Source organism: Scylla paramamosain, chromosome 24, assembly GCF_035594125.1.
Source record: "Scylla paramamosain isolate STU-SP2022 chromosome 24, ASM3559412v1, whole genome shotgun sequence".
Classification (NCBI taxonomy): domain Eukaryota; kingdom Metazoa; phylum Arthropoda; class Malacostraca; order Decapoda; family Portunidae; genus Scylla; species Scylla paramamosain.
This window is the reverse complement of record NC_087174.1, coordinates 17,333,166-17,349,830: the sequence shown is the minus strand read 5'-3', so window position 1 is coordinate 17,349,830 and position 16,665 is coordinate 17,333,166. Positions and strand designations below refer to the sequence as shown.

The following is a 16,665-nucleotide window of genomic DNA, read 5'->3' as shown; positions in this document are numbered from 1 at the left end:
TTTTGCATTATTTTTGACGATTTTTTTCCTTTGGATGATGACTTCTCCCACACCCTCTGTGAAAGTAGGAAAAGGAAGCCTCCCTCTGACCACGACCCTGATTTGTGCAACTCCGGCAGTAGACAAGAATGGAAGCCTATTCGTCCAAGTGTTGGTCTGAGGAGGTGGAGCCTGCCGGGACACGAGTCTGGGCCAAGTCACCTCATCAGTGGCAGGCTCCCTGTGAAGACGAGGCCTGACAGTACAGAGGGTGGAGTGGGGGTTGTGATCACCCCCACAGTTGCAGCAGCGAGGAGGGATTTTAGTGCCCTCCTTGATCTTGTCCAGGCACTGCAATGACTTGTGGGAACCAGCACAGTACCTACACCGAGGAGCAGACTGGCAACGCTTCTCCTTGTGGCCCCAGCGACTGCAGTGGCGACATAGGTCCGGCTCTGGCGTGTACCGCTCCACACGCCGACGTCCAAAGCTCAGGAGATGCAGTTCACTGGGTACCTTCCCAGTCACCGCGCCCAACAGTTGAGGCCTTGGCTTCTGCTCCACCATCCTCCTCTTGAGGTCATGAAAGCCAGCTGGCACCTCAATAAGGTTAACATTAATGTGGGTCGACACACCATGTATGATGACCGCGTGAGTGCCCTCCTCACCAGAACACTCCATAACAACGCCCATGAAGCCTTCACTCACCACGGTGGTGTAAAAGGAGGATTCAGAGCTCACCGTGATGTAAAGCTGGTTCCTTCCCTCCTTGTAGAGCGGTTGCAGGTCCATTGTTGTTTTTAATATATATTAATGATTTGGATAGTGGGATTATTAGTGGTTAGTAAATTTGCAGGTAACACGAAGATAGGTAGATTAATTTGGTCAGATTCAGATACCATCGCCTTACAGGCAGATTTTGATGGGATGAATGAATGGACAGATGGTGGCAAATGCAGTTTAATATTAACAAATGCAATGTATTTAGCGTAAGTAGAGGAAACCCACATAATAGGTACACAGTAAACAACGAATCTCCGATAAGTTCAGGGAACGAAAAATATTTTGGAATTAAAGTTAGCTCTGATTTCCGTCTGGGAAAGCAATGCAGAGTCCAGAATATTAAGATTAATTTTTAGGAGTGTTAAAAGTACAAATACCGAAATAACAATAAAGTTATATTTCAGGCTGTCAGACTTCATCTAGACTGTTCTGGTCCCCATATTACAGGAAGGATATAGGTCTATTAGAATCAATACAAAAGATAATGACTACAAGGATTCAGGGAATAAGGGGTATTCCTTACGTAACGAGATTGAAGCTAGTAAATTTATATTCTTTATAGAGACATAGGTTAAGAAGGGACCTGATAGAAGTTTTTTTCAAGTTTAAGTGGTATAGGGGTTATAATAAGGGGGAAGTAACCAAAATTCTTAAGATCAGCAACCAAGATAGGACGAGAAATAAGGAGTTTAAGCTTGAAATTATTAGGTTTAAGAAAGAGATAGGAAGGAATTACTTCTCAAATAGAGTGGTAGATGAATGGAACGGACTCAGTAATCAGCTTGTTAGTGCTGAGTCATTAGAGAGCTTTAAGAGAAGCTTGAACAGATATATGGAAGGGATTGATTGGTGGAAATGGGTAGCTATATTTCAAGCAGGGAATCCCACATGTAGGCTTGATAGCTTTTTGCAGCTTCCCTTATTTTATGTTCTTATGTTTTTTTAGGAACACAAATGCTTCATATCTGATATTATATGGACAATGAACAGTATAAGGCAACAGTGAGTTCCCATATATATATATATATATATATATATATATATATATATATATATATATATATATATATATATATATATATATATATATATATATATATATATATATATATATATATATATATATATATATATATATATATATATATATATATATATATATATATATATATATATATATATATATATATATATATATATATATATATATATATATATATATATATATATATATCACTTTGTGTATCACAAAGTCATGTTTCCTTGATGGTAAAGATTGAAAACAGGTAAGAAAAAAATAATAATTTTTTGCACTTAAATATTTATATGAGATAGCGACGCCTTTACATCACCTCGGGAGGTGGAGTTATTAGCGACCAGCGGAGAGCATAGATAGCGACCACTTAACGCGTTTGTTTATCGCACTTAGCGGTCGGAGGTCGCTATATATATATATATATATATATATATATATATATATATATATATATATATATATATATATATATATATATATATATATATATATATATATATATATATATATATATAGCGACCTCCGACCGCTAAGTGCGATAAACAAACGCGTTAAGTGGTCGCTATCTATGCTCTCCGCTGGTCGCTAATAACTCCACCTCCCGAGGTGATGTAAAGGCGTTGCTATCTCATATAAATATTTAAGTGCAAAAAATGACTTTTTTTTTTTTTTAACCTGTTTTCAATCTTTACCATCAAGGAAACATGACTTTGTGATACACAAAGTGAAATCTTGCATGGAACACCGTAAATAAAGCTGAAGATGAGAAGGGAAATTTGCTGTATGCATTTGTCGTATATAAATTTCAGAAATATAAGTCATAACAAAATTTCCCGCTCTCTGATATTGTACGTAGAGAGAGGGGCATAGATTTTCATAGGCGACTAAAGAAAAAGGATAATTCAGAAAAATAATGGGGGAAAAGGGAAAAAATTATCATACCTGTATAGCAGCGCATAACCACAGAAATTGATGACAGAATACCTCACTGCATAATTGAAAAAAAAATATATTATCACAATGTTACATATACAGCCCCTCCCCCCCCCAAAAAAAAAGAAAACGGAAAAATGCAGATTTTTTTTTTTTTTTTTTTCCAGGTCGCCTAGTTACAATCTCCCCATAAGTCATCTAGTATTTTCAGTGAGAGGGCTGGGTATTAATTACATACCTTAAACTAGTCCTTTTCATCTGGCCATTCACGGAGGCCGAAAATACCACTCTCAGATCTGTGAATTCTTATAGAGACGATCGTCACTTCATTTATTTATTTATTTATTTATCTATCTTTTTTATTTATTTTTATCTGTCTTGTGTCATTTGTTCGTTTTAAGTGTTTTGTATTTGAGTCAAGGTGACTCTCTCTCTCTCTCTCTCTCTCTCTCTCTCTCTCTCTCTCTCTCTCTCTCTCTCTCTCTCTCTCTCTTAGTTAAATGAGACTGGCTTTATGATATAATTTGTGTTTGCTTGTGGCCAGGGGAAAGTCTTTATTTAGTGTGCTGTTTCGTACTCAGCTGTCCCTTTCCTCTCCGAACCCATCAATTTGTAGGAGACGAGGCCCGTCTTCCGGGAGATTTGAGATAAGCAAAGCTCCGATCTGAGTGTTGTAATATTCTGGAAAACAATGGGTGGCTTTCGTCTTGAAGGCAATTGTGTGCCCACAAAATTAACCCTCATGTGTGGCATCAGTTTTGCCTGTTTCTTCCTAGCACGTGTTTCTGGAGTCTTTTTCAGCAGTATGAGTAAGTTTTAAATATACAGGAGTGGCTACTTGGAAGCAAAGTGATTCCCATCATGACGTGTCTTCCATAATTGTACTGAACATTAAGTTGCTATCAGCACTATATCCCCCAGGGAATCATTAGGAAACTAACAATTAAAGGCAGATCAATCTGCTTGGATTACATAAATGGAACACTAAACAAGACTGATTAACAATTCATTTACACTGCAGAAAATTGCTTTTGAGTCTGAGCTGCTGATCCTTGTACTATGAGGAGTGTTCGTGACTGCTATTGGCTATAGAGAAAAGATTGCAGACAATAAAGTAGTATTAATCTGTGAAAACAGAGAGAGAGAGAGAGAGAGAGAGAGAGAGAGTGTTCTTTCTTAGCTAGATTTTTAAACTATCATATCATACGTACGTATTACTATTATTACTACTGCACTACTACGTATCACCACCACTACTACTGCTATTATTCGTACTACTACTACTACTACTACTACTACTACTGCTACTACCACTAATACTAATACTAATACAACTATTATCTCAGTGAAATGTCACACTCAGATTATCTGACCTCAGCCCACCTGTACACACACTACCTTCTTTTCTTTCTAGAATTATCACAATAGTCCACTATGATCCCTGTGTCTGTTTTCACTCCTTTTGATCTTTCCCATTCCTTGTCCACGTGTAATGAATAAAAAAGAACAGTCGTAAGACAGTCGGGAGTCAAAGATCAGTCGGCAGACAATCTACGCACAATCTGTACGTATTACACTGTACGGATTACATTGAATAAGCTACTACATGATGTAAATGCATCACAGGAAATAATTTCATCAGTCTTCAATTGTTTATTATTTCTCATGGTAAAATTTTGCTTAATTTCTTTAATCATCTTTATTTATGTATTTTTATGCAGTACAGGCTGCTAAGTGAGTTTTATTACAAGTCATTTTGGTAACATTAATGTTCATAATCCTCTTAGAAGTATTAGTCGTACCAATCGTAACTGCTGGAAATGTAAACATATATTGTAAATATTATATTAATGTCTTATGCGTAATTAGAGATGGTCATCTGGTCAGGTCTAGGTCCAGGCAGAGTGAGGTCGTGGTGGTTGACAGGTCAGATGCAATATATAATAGGGCAGCAGCCCGGGTAAGGCAAAGCCAGATCTTGGGAGAAGCCACACAATGGATCGTTTGGCGGCTGCGCATCACATCTGAGGAAATAAGAAATGCAATTCATGATAATGATTTTGTTGATTATGCACTCGTAAGTCACTCCTTCGTTAGTCCCCCTATCGAGTAATAAACAAGCATGATATAAAAATCATAATCCTCTTACAACTGTTTGCACACAGGTGATGTCACATATGTAAGGAGGTTCTTCCTACAGGAGTTCTAGCACTTCATACATCAACACACTGGCACTCTCACAGTTAAAGACAATAGGGGTCAGGATTCTAGTTACATAGCACATTACCTTGCACTGTGTTTAAAGTTTTCCCTCGATCTTAAGTCCTCTGATATGTAAAGAACCTGAGAGTCACCAGGTTTTGTGAGGAAACAGAGTAAATTAAAGGACTTGAGATTAAGGGAGGAAAAAATCTAGACACGATTAATTACAGCAGGTTACTCAGCTTCTCACCACTATTATATACATCAACACGTCGGCATTCTCTCTCTCTCTCTCTCTCTCTCTCTCTCTCTCTCTCTCTCTCTCTCTTGGTTTCTTTTTTGTTTGTTTGTTTGTTTTTTTCGTGAAGGACGCCCAGGTGTTTCCAGGATGTGACACGAGATTAGATTTGTCACATCCTGTTTGCTCTACAAAATAGAAGATGAGGCTTGCTTTCAAGGTTGACTCTCTCTCTCTCTCTCTCTCTCTCTCTCTCTCTCTCTCTCTCTCTCTCTCTCTCTCTCTCTCACACACACACACACACACACACACACACACACACACATGGCCTGGTGGCGCAGTAGCAAGGGCACCCATCTATCTATCTATATTTATAGAAAAGATGGGTGAAGGAAGAATAATATGAGTATAAGAGGATAGTGAGAAATAATGAAAGAAGTATAAGATTAAAGATGGTGGGCTGTCCACCTTGCTATTTTACTTATTGATGTTATACTGTGTATTATGTGTTTGTGAGAATGTTTGTGTTCTGTGTGCTGACTTCATGTGATGGCACAAATGTTAGGTGAACAAGGGGCTACACTGTAAAGAAGTCCGCCTTAAGACTTCTGACCTGGCTTGGGATTAGAGTCGGGTTCGCAGTTGGGTGCAAGGGCACCCAACTGCGAACCCGACTCTAATCCCAAGCCAGGTCAGAAGTCTTAAGGCGGACTTCTTTACAGTGTAGCCCCTTGTTCACCTAACAGTGATTAGGTGCTGGTGTAAGTCGGGAGCTGCTTACACAGGAGATACGCTGCTTGCGCAGGAGAAACAAACTCTAGAAAAAAAAAAAAAAAAAGGGGTTGGCTTGATCATCCCGTTGTCGTACATTTAATTAAGTGACCAGCAGCTAGTTTCAAGTGGCCAAGTGCGCGCGCAGCCCTATTTTCACTGCCAGACATATGGCTCATTTACTCCCAGCCGCAGCAATGCACAGACCCTTATTAGAGAGAGAGAGAAAGGCACGTGCTTTCAACACGCCTTATCCATCTACTGAAAACATGGTTACATTTTGTTTTAAATTCTTTCCTTTGAATATCTGTCTAACACTCGCCAAACTACGTATGCCAACCAGGCACATAATAAATCATTTGTTTCTCACTTCCTCAGTGATGTACACATACATTGTTAGATTGAAATATTTCGGGTTTTATGGAAATAGCCCTACCGTACTAATTTTAAGACAGTGATTATTTATTTATCAGCAAAAATATGATTTTTTTTTATCACGATCTACCCATTTAAAGGATTAGCAATTAAATTAATGAACTGAATTAATCTAAACTAAGCCTAAAGGAAGCAAGCCTAGCCCTCTGATGAAAATGGTAATGCTATTTCAGTATTATCTAATATTTCTCTTAGGTGAAAATTCCATACACCCTATGCGTATGTGAGGATTATTACAGTTTTTAACCAAGGAGTCATAGTAGATGAAATAAAGGTGACAGGTAGTGAAGTTTTCAACAGCTGGTAGAGTGAATTCACGCCGCCATCCAAATTCTTAATTTTATCATATTACTATTATAGCCTACAAAATGTATTGTTAAATAATTTTAATATACAATTTAGTAAATAAAACAAATATAAGAGGATAAGAAATTGTGATATTTGCAAGAAATAAATGTAGTAGTAAGCTTCATTGGGGAGGCCCAGCAGCTCCCAAACCAGCGTTACCAAAGGTTCCAATTTCTTGTAAGGATCAAAACAAACAACGCCGCGAAAAAACTTATGTGAAATTGGATTTGTTGGTGGCAGACATCACCACTCATTGGTAATGATCACAACAGCAGGAAACGATTGTGAAATAGGCCCTTAAGGAAACTTTTTATTCACGGAAGAATATTTAGGCGTTGGCTGAGATCCGTTAACTACTAAACTACATCAAATATATATATATATATATATATATATATATATATATATATATATATATATATATATATATATATATATATATATATATATATATATATATATATATATATATATATATATATATATATATATATATATATAAACACACACACACGTCGCCACCACCACAGAAGCCTTCCACGCTACTTCCCAGCCAAGAGCGTCACAACGCACCCGTCTGATGCCCCCTGGATGACGCCCCGCATTAAAAGACTCATGTGTCAGCGGACCTGGGCGTTCCACTCCTGCCCGGTCCTATACAGGAAACTAAGAAACAGAGTGATCTGGGAGATTAAGGCTGCAAAGGCAAGCTATTACCCAGACAAGATACACCACCTCAAGCTGACCAACAACAGACAGTGGTACGCTAAGATCAAAGCTTTGTGTGGCCTACAAAAGCACACTTCATCTCTTCCTTGCACCTCACACCTTCCTGCTAATCTCGCGGCTCAGGAGATGAACGATCACTTTGCTGCTATCTGTCAAACCTTTCCTCCCCTCCACACCACTCCGCTTCCTGCCTATCTTCCTGCTCCCTCCCATTCCCCCAGTGTCCAGGCGGTGGATGTTTTTAAGAGAATACTCAAATTCAAACCAAGATCCACCACACCCATTGACCTTCCTATAAAAATTTACAAGGAATTTGCTGTAGAGCTAGCAACACCGCTATGCTCCATAATAAACGCCTCACTCTCCCAACACTCTTGCCCCGCGGACTGGAAGACATCTTACGTCACCCCCATCCCCAAAACTTCCAGTCCACAGTCACTCAATGACCTCAGGCCAGTCTCTATCACCCCCATCCCTAGCCTTTGTAATACTGTGGATATTAGACAATTTGGAAATATTTAAGCCACCTCCACCTCCCACTACCTGACCAGCTTCCTTGAATTCATCCACAGCCACCTGGACAAGCAAAACACCTCTCTAGCTGTTGCTTTTGTGGACTTCAAAAAAGCCTTTGATCTTGTTGATCACACTGTTGTCATCAGCAAGGCAGTAGGTTTATATATAAACATATATATAAACTACCTGGAAGATAATGAGATTGACAACTGCAACTACATTGGTTTTTCTAGTGATGGTGCCAGTAACGTCTGTGGGGAAAATAATTCGTGAAATGCACATGCCACAGCCTTGCATTATGCTGTGAACATTCTTTAAAAAAGCTGCCTGCACATTTAGATTATCTGCTTTCTGAGATTGCACGCTGGTTCAAGATGAACTCTTTGAGGAAGGAGTATTTTAAAGCCATTTTTAATGTAATGAACAATGACTACATCCAACCTTCTAGATTCATCACACCAACCAATACACAGCAGCTAAAGTGAAGGGAAAGTGTATATATAATGTTCTCACACAGTGGTATGAGTTGAAAGCTTACTACTCTGTACTTGTAGAAAAAGAAAGGAAAAAAAAAAAACTATCATGCTTGCATAATTCATGAAATGATATGTGTTGAAAGAAATTTCTTGTATTTGACATTTGTTCTACCTGTCATTCAAGATTTTGAATCAGTTAATGCTGCTTTTCAGGTTACTGATCTACAGCCTTCAAGAGTGTTTGGTGAGCTGAAGCAACTACATCGCTCACTTGCCCAAAGTCTACATAAAGATGAGTCAATGAAGATTGCTTTCTCCATGAATAGAGTAAAGTATGGAGATAAATTTCATTATGAGCTTTCAAAGCCAAGGTTATCTGAAAAAGAGAAACACATCAAACAAAGATGTTATGATTTCCTTAAGCAAGGCAAAAAAAAAAAAAAAAAAAAAACAGTTAGATAAAAGATTAAGTAAGGATGTTGACACCATTGAAAAACTTAAAGGAATTTCACCCAGAGAAATGCCTGAGTCATCTGCGCAAGACTTTCCCAAGTATTTCAACATTTGCTAATGCAAGTACGGAAACTACCTTGTTGCAACTTCAGTATGATAAATTTATCTCTGTTAACTGGAAGCAAGAGTTTGCAGGTGATGCAATACCAACTGATTCAGTCTTATTTTGGGCTTCTGTACAAAAATATGAAAATGCTACATGGGTAAAGTGTTTTGCAGAACTTTCCCAAGTGGTGCTGAATGCTCATGCACTGTCATTAAATAATGCTTATGTGGAAAGAATATTTTCGTATGTAAGAAATATCAAGGCAAAAGTAAGAAATAAGTTCTGTTTTGCGCATAAGAAATCATCTTGATGGTGTTGAAAAAATACTGCAAGAATTTCCAAGTAACAGACAAAATGCTTAGTTTGTTCAGTAACTCGATGTATACATGCCAGACAGAAGACACAGAACTATCAACATCAGTTGGAAGTACAAGTGAACATAATCTACGTGAGGAAGAATGTCAAGATATGGAGGAAGCAATGAAAGTTGCGTTTTAAAGGTAGAGCTTCTATTCATAAAAAAAAAGTCTTCGACGAAAACAACAAGTTGGTGAGTAGTGATACGTAATTATTATAAAGATATTCTCATTATGGTGTATGACCTATTCTACCTCTTCTTTCCATTTATGTTGTGTCTGAAGGCTACTTGCATAATATATAATATCTTATGATTGCTTCCTCATATTGTATTGACTGATTACATTAATTTTGGCAAAATATAGGTTTGGCCTTAAAATCGGCCTTTTTTAGACAAATGTATGGCCTGTTTAAGAGAGGGAAACCTGGCAACCCTGGTCTGGGCGAGCCTATAAGGCTTATCTGCCCACGTCATTCGAACTTTCAAATGACACTCCTTAAGAAGAAGAAGCAACCCTTGTCTGTGCGTTGCAGTAGCTGGGAGTGGTTGCGTTGTTCGTCTGGCAGTGAAAATAGGGTTGCGCGCGCACTTGGTCACGTGAAACTAGCTGATCACTTATTAATTAAACCTACCACACCATGCCTATTACACTAGGCCTGGGATGATTTATTTATTATTTATTTATTATTTGTTTGTTTGTATCTATTTTATTTATTCATTTATTTATTTATTTATTTATTTTATTTATTTATTTTTATTTTTTGGGGGGGAGGGGGAGGGGGCAACCATAGTATCAAATTTTAAGATATTTCCTTAGGGTTAATGTATACTTAAGATGAAGCATGTATATTATTATGTAAGTTGATATTTAACGTGATTTTTTTCAGCTGTGAGGCTGTAAGATCGATTAACTTAATATTATTATTATTATTATTATTATTATTATCACACACACACACACACACACACACACACACACACACACGTCTCCGGATCACCATATGTAGGGTGAGGAGGTGTGTCTACGTTCCTCGGAATAACACTGGATCGGAATCTAACACTATTCCCCTCCACCGTTCCCACCCAACTACATCCTTCAGGGACAAATGGAAGTGTTGCAGAATTATAGACAAATTATGAATAAAATTTGAAAAATGGATGAAAAAAACAGTAAAGGTGCATGTGTCTTCGTGAACATAAAGGAAACTGGACCGTTCACGTAGCTGAGTGGGTGCTCTGAACAGGCGTGCTACCACAAGGGTGCCACGGCTAAGTGCTAATCTTCACGGGTATCGGTTAGCACGGAGACCCTGCCATCCTATACCAACCCCACCACCTACCCTTGACACAGACCTATCAGCCACTTTGACCCATTCCCACGCTGGGCGTGATTTGTCGGTGGCAAGAAGCCACCGTGGCAGTTACTATATGAACATACCTGCCTATATCCACCTATCATCCCTATCCATAAATTTGTTTAATCCTTTAAAGCTCTGTAATGACTCAGCATTAACAATCTAATTACAGAGTCCGTTCCACTCATCTACCTCTCTTTTTGAGAACTATTTTTTTTTTCCTCTTTCTTGAACCTAAATTTTTCAGACTTAAAACCAGTATTTCTTGTTCTATCCTGATTACTGATCCTGAGAATTTTGCTTATGTCATCCTTGTTATAACTCATATACCATTTGAAGACTTCTATCACATCCCACCTTAAGAACATAACAACATAAGAAAATAAGGGAAGCAGTAAGAAGTCATCAGGCCTACACGTGGCAGTCCCTGTATGAAATATACCTACCAATTTTCACCTATCATCCTATCCATAAATTTGTCTAATCATTTTTTTTTTTTTAAGCTCGCCAAGCGGAACCAACGATTACTGTTAACAATTCTAGCGGCAGTCGCTCAAAACAAAACATCTCCATTCAAAAACAAAATTAGTGCTCTAGACAATCGTTGGACAATCATCGTTGAGCCATGAACGATCACTGTTGAGCGATAATCGCACCGAGGAAAACCCGCCATTAGACGGAGATCAGGCTTAACTATAACTCCTAAATCTTTTTCTTTTCCTGAACTTACCAGAGCTTTTTTTTTTTTTTTGTGTCTACAGTGTGGATTTCTTTTACCTACGCTAAGTATTTTGCATTTGCCATTTGTCTGTCCATTCGCTCAGGCTATCAAGTCTGCCTGCAAGGTGATGGCATCTGAATCTGACCTAATTAATCCATCTACATGTTGTCTGCAAATTTACTATCACTAGTAATCCCACTAAATCATTAATATATATTAAGAGCAACAATGATCCTAAAACTGATCCATGTGACACCGCCACTAATTACTTGACCCCATTCGGATTCAGAGCCGTTTAAGATAACTCTCTGTCGCCGTCGCCTAACCACGACCTTATCCACCCGTCTTTCCCATGCGATCTAACCCTTCTCAGGAGTCTTTAATGAGGTACCTTGTCGAATGCCTTAATAAATATCAGGTATAAGATGTCATAACTATCTCCATTATGTGCGGCCTCGTAAATCTTACTGTAAAAACTCAACATGCTTGTAAGACAAGACTTCCCTTTCGTGAAGCCATGCTGTGACTGATAACACCAAGAAGAGATTAAACATGTAAGAAGGAAGAATGTGAGACAAGAATAAAGAAGGAATTAAAAAAAATAAGTAAAAGAAATAAATGAGGGAAGAATATAAACGTGAAAGCAGATACCAAGGTAACAGATGAGAGACACCAGAGAGTAACAAGATACGGCGAGTCATCACAAACTAATAGAGTCGCAGAATAGCAGTATTTTACAGGAAGAAACATCCAGGTGGCTATCACATAATTAATAGACAAGGAAACCGGAAGTATCGAGGTATTGGAAAATAAATCGTATAGCAATGAGAGAGATACAAGCTAGACAGAGCTGTCAGACCCGAGCTGTATAAGATTGGCAAGCCGCGTGTCTCAGTACTCGTAAATAATGCAGTGCAAAGTTAAATATTAAGGTTATATTTTGGACAGGAGTTACGTATGAGTAGGATGTTTTCTCATTGAAGGTTAACTGAGCGAAGAAATTCGAATCACAAGTGTAATTTTCAAATGTTTTCAGATACTTGATATACTTCATCTGAAGAGAGATTATGTGTATAACTGCTGAAAGCTGTATATGATCGTTTGAGTGTAAATATATGTAAATAATACAAAATTAAATAAAATTTATAAAACTCAACGCATTTCCTTGAATCCAAAAATGCCTTCCTTAGAAATTAGAGACTCAAAAAGATCATGCAACTCGTAAGCTAGATCACAATGTTATTTAGAACTTGCTTAAAAGCATAATCTTGTTGCCCGCCCATCGCCACCCGCAGTGCTAACTAAGTCCCAGAAGACTTGAGTGTGCCCGACTCTCCGAGTTTCACTCCCGGCACTTCTCATCGCCCTAACACCCAGCTCCTAGCTTACAGGACCGAACCATATCTGGGAGGTACGATACACCACCAAGCTTATAAAGATTTCTTTCAATTGCAATGTAAAACTTCTACTTGTCACCTCACCTCCCTCCCCTGTAACATCCCAAGTACCTAATACTATTAATATGTATATGTTCAGCCTCACACACACACACACACACACACACACACACACACACACACACGCACACACACCCTCAGCTACATATACACTTGTACTCTGACAGCTGCAAAAACACTTCACTGCATTCACAGTTCCCTCAACACTAGTACTATCACATCATTATTAGCTGACTGGAAATAAGATAACTTTGGAACTCACTCCTGGTAAGTGATGTAACCATTAGTGCATTTGCCCAGACGGCAGTCCGATGTAGTCCAGGTTTCACCGTGGCTCACTGTTTTCCCATCGGCGTAGCACACTCCTTGGGGAGAGAGAGAGAGAGAGAGAGAGAGAGAGAGAGAGAGAGAGAGAGAGAGAGAGAGAGAGAGAGAGAGAGAGAGGGAGAGAGAGAGAGAGAGAGAGAGAGAGAGAGAGAGAGAGAGAGAGAGAGAGAGAGAGTTTATGGATTATCTTTCCATGAACTATAAAAATTCAAGGCCTCACCGGACACCTAATTTTAGATTATACTCGACTTTATATTCCCTGAGTATAACATAGCTTGCTCAATTTTCACTCGTGGACTTACCTCCATCCATCCATTCATACACGTGGGCATACAGGAAACGAAAACAAACAATACATAAAAGTAAACAAATATGTCCCACTTCTGACACACGTCGATCTGTTGCTTTGAGTCTTGCACCACGTGACATAGGTAAAATAATCTGTAACTCACTATTTGGGTAGTACACTTTGGCGTTGGTGGCTGAGAGCAGCATGGTCCAGGCCAGCAGGAGGAGGAATGCTCGCATTGTGCAGGTGTCCGGATTAAACTGATGGATTGTGGGAAGCCCTCTTGGCTTTTAACGGCATAAGGAGTGAAGAGCTTCGTGATACGCACATCAGGGAAAACCCACATCAACAAAACACATGATTGTGGACAAGACCTGTGGGCATGAAGTCATCATCGTCTCTTACAATTCAAGTCATTATTAGAACTAGCAATAAAATTTTTTTTTTTTCAGTATTATATATAAAACAGGTAGATGGCGCAGCTAATGAGTTCTCCTTTTACGTCCTATTCCAGCAGATGTACTTTTCTGCTATCACGAAGAAAAGTGGATTAATGAATGCCCAGTAGAATTCAGACCTACTTTGTATGAAACATACGTGCATGACTGTTTTGTTTTGTTTAGAGAAAAATCACAGGTAAATAGATTTTTTATTATTTGAATAGCAAACATAAGCAAACATAATTCTTACTGTAAAAGAAAAAAGTAATTATATTTCTTTTACATATTAATAACTAAGATTAACTATCTTTTCGACACTGATATTTAAAGAAAAAAAATCTCTCAGGCTTAGGACAATTATTCATCTTTTATCCCTAGTTTCTTAAAAATTTGTTAACTGTTGTCAAAAAACACTCATCCATAAGTCTTATCACGTATGTTCCTAATAAGGTTCATATGTTAAGGAAATCAATAATCTTGGGCATTATTTTTCCACCAACAGTTATCCAAGCTATCTTTTAGATAAATGTGTAAAAGGATTTCTGTGCAGTGTCTTCTCTCATAACTATACTTCATCCAGAAGTGACAAACAATCTAAGTGCACAATATTATCATTTAACAGTCGCTGTAATTACCACATTCCTTAGAGAGATTTTTTTTTTAACAAACTGCAATACAATTGGATTTTTTTTTTTTGAAATACAAAAATACTTTGCCCACTATTTGTGTTTGAACGTTGTTTATTCTTTCGTATGTCCTGACTGCTCAGTTACGTATATAGACTCCACATATCGGAACTTTAGAGTGAGGATGTCCTAACACAAATGGTTATCTTTCAAAACTAATAGACCCATAACTCATTCATGTTTTTTTCTAACATCAGGGAACATGCAATATCATAAAATCATCAAATAAAAAAATAAAAAAAAATATCAGCTTATTGTTTAAAGCCATTAACGAAACAGAGCTTAATGTAGCTGAATCCCTAGAGTAACTGGTGCAACACCCTACTCTTTTCCTAACCTCTAATCTTTCTGCTTATGCTGTTACCCTGTCTTTTCTGTTGGACTTCTCCGATCACAATCTCATATATGTATCTTGTCCTATCACTCCAGTCTCTCCTCAGGATCTCCTTAAGCGGAGGTGCATCTGGCATTTTGACTCTGCTACTTGGGGGAACCTGAGGAGGTATTTTGCTGATTTTTGTTGGAATGACTACTGCTTCCGTGTCAGAGACCCGTCTTTGTGTGCCGAGCGCATAACAGAGGTGATAGTGTCTGGCATGGAGGCGTACATCCCTCACTCTTTTTTCTCGACCTAAACCTTCTAAACCTTGGTTTGGAAGGTTCTCGTGCTGTACATGATAGAGAGGTGGCCCACAAAAGGTACTTGAGCTTTCTATCACGAGAATCTCATACGCTTTATATTTGTGCCCGGAAACATGTCAAGTCTGTTATACAACTAACCAAAAACTCCTTCATTAATAGAAAGTGTCAAAATCATTCAAGATCTAACTCCCCATGCCAAAACATCTCCAATAGCTTTACTCCTTCTTTCTCTCCTTTATTTCAACCAGATGGCACCACTGCTATCACATCTATCACATCTTTTTGCTCTAACCTTTGCTAAAAACTCTACCTTGGACGATTCAGGGCTTTTCCTCCCTTTCCTCCACCCTCTGACTACTTCATACTACCTATTAAAATTCTTCGCAATGATGTTTTCCATGCCCTCGCTGGCCTAAACCCTCGAAAGGCTTATGGACCCTGACGGGGTCCCTCCTGTTATTGTCCGAAACTGCGCTTCTGTGTTTGCACCTTGCCTAGTGAAACTCTTTCAACTCTATCTGGCAACATCTACCTTTCCTCCTTGTTGGAAGTTTGCTTACAGTCAGCCTGTTCCTGAAAAAAGTGACCATTCTATTCCCTCAAACTGCCGTCCTATGGCTTTAATTTTCTGCTTATCTGAAGTTTTTTTTTTAAATCTATCCTCAGCAGGACGATTCTTAAGCATCTTTCACTTCACAACCTTCTATCTGATCTCCAGTATGGGTTCCGCCAAGGCCGCTCTATTGGTGATCTTCTGGCTTTCCTTACTGAGTCTTAGTTATCCTCTTTTAGAGAATTGGGTGAAAATTTTGCTGTTGCCTTAGACATATCAAAAGCTTTGGATAGAGTCTGGCACAAAGCTTTGATTTCCAAACTCTTCTCCTACTGCTTCTATCTTTCTCTCAGTAACTTCATTTAAAGTAACCTTTCTGACCGCTCTATTGCTGCTGTGGAAGACAGTCACTGTTCTCCTAAAATCTATTAACAGTGGTATTCCTCAGGGTTCTATCCTGTCACCCACTCTCTTCCTGTTATTCATCAATGATCTTCTAAACCAAACTTCTTGTCCTATACACTCCTGTGCTGTTGATGCCACCCTGCACTTTTCTACGTTTTTTCGCTAACGTCCAACCTTTCAGGAAGTAAACGGCTCACGCAGGGGAGCCACAGAACGCCGGACTTCTGATCTCTCTGAAATTTGTGATTGGGGAAGAGCAAACTTAGTATTGTTCAATGCCACAAAAAAAAAACTCAATTCCTCCATCTGTCAACTCAACACAACCTTCCAGACAACTATCCCCTCTTCTTCAATGACACTTAACTGGCCCCTTTTCTACACTAAACATCCTCGGTCTGTCATTTACTTATAATCTAAACTGGAAACT

The 16,665-nt window shown here is 38.5% G+C and overlaps 1 long non-coding RNA gene across 1 annotated transcript; it reads right to left on the bottom strand.

Moving 5' to 3' along the window:
• Positions 1-3,152: 3,152 nt before the first annotated feature.
• LOC135112828 (uncharacterized) lies at positions 3,153-13,830 on the bottom strand. The gene is made up of 3 exons (XR_010274574.1): positions 13,676-13,830; positions 13,159-13,261; positions 3,153-4,755 (listed from the first exon to the last, which is right to left on the bottom strand). It is a non-coding gene; the product is annotated as an uncharacterized LOC135112828 (long non-coding RNA).
• Between the last annotated feature and the right edge of the window lie 2,835 nt (positions 13,831-16,665).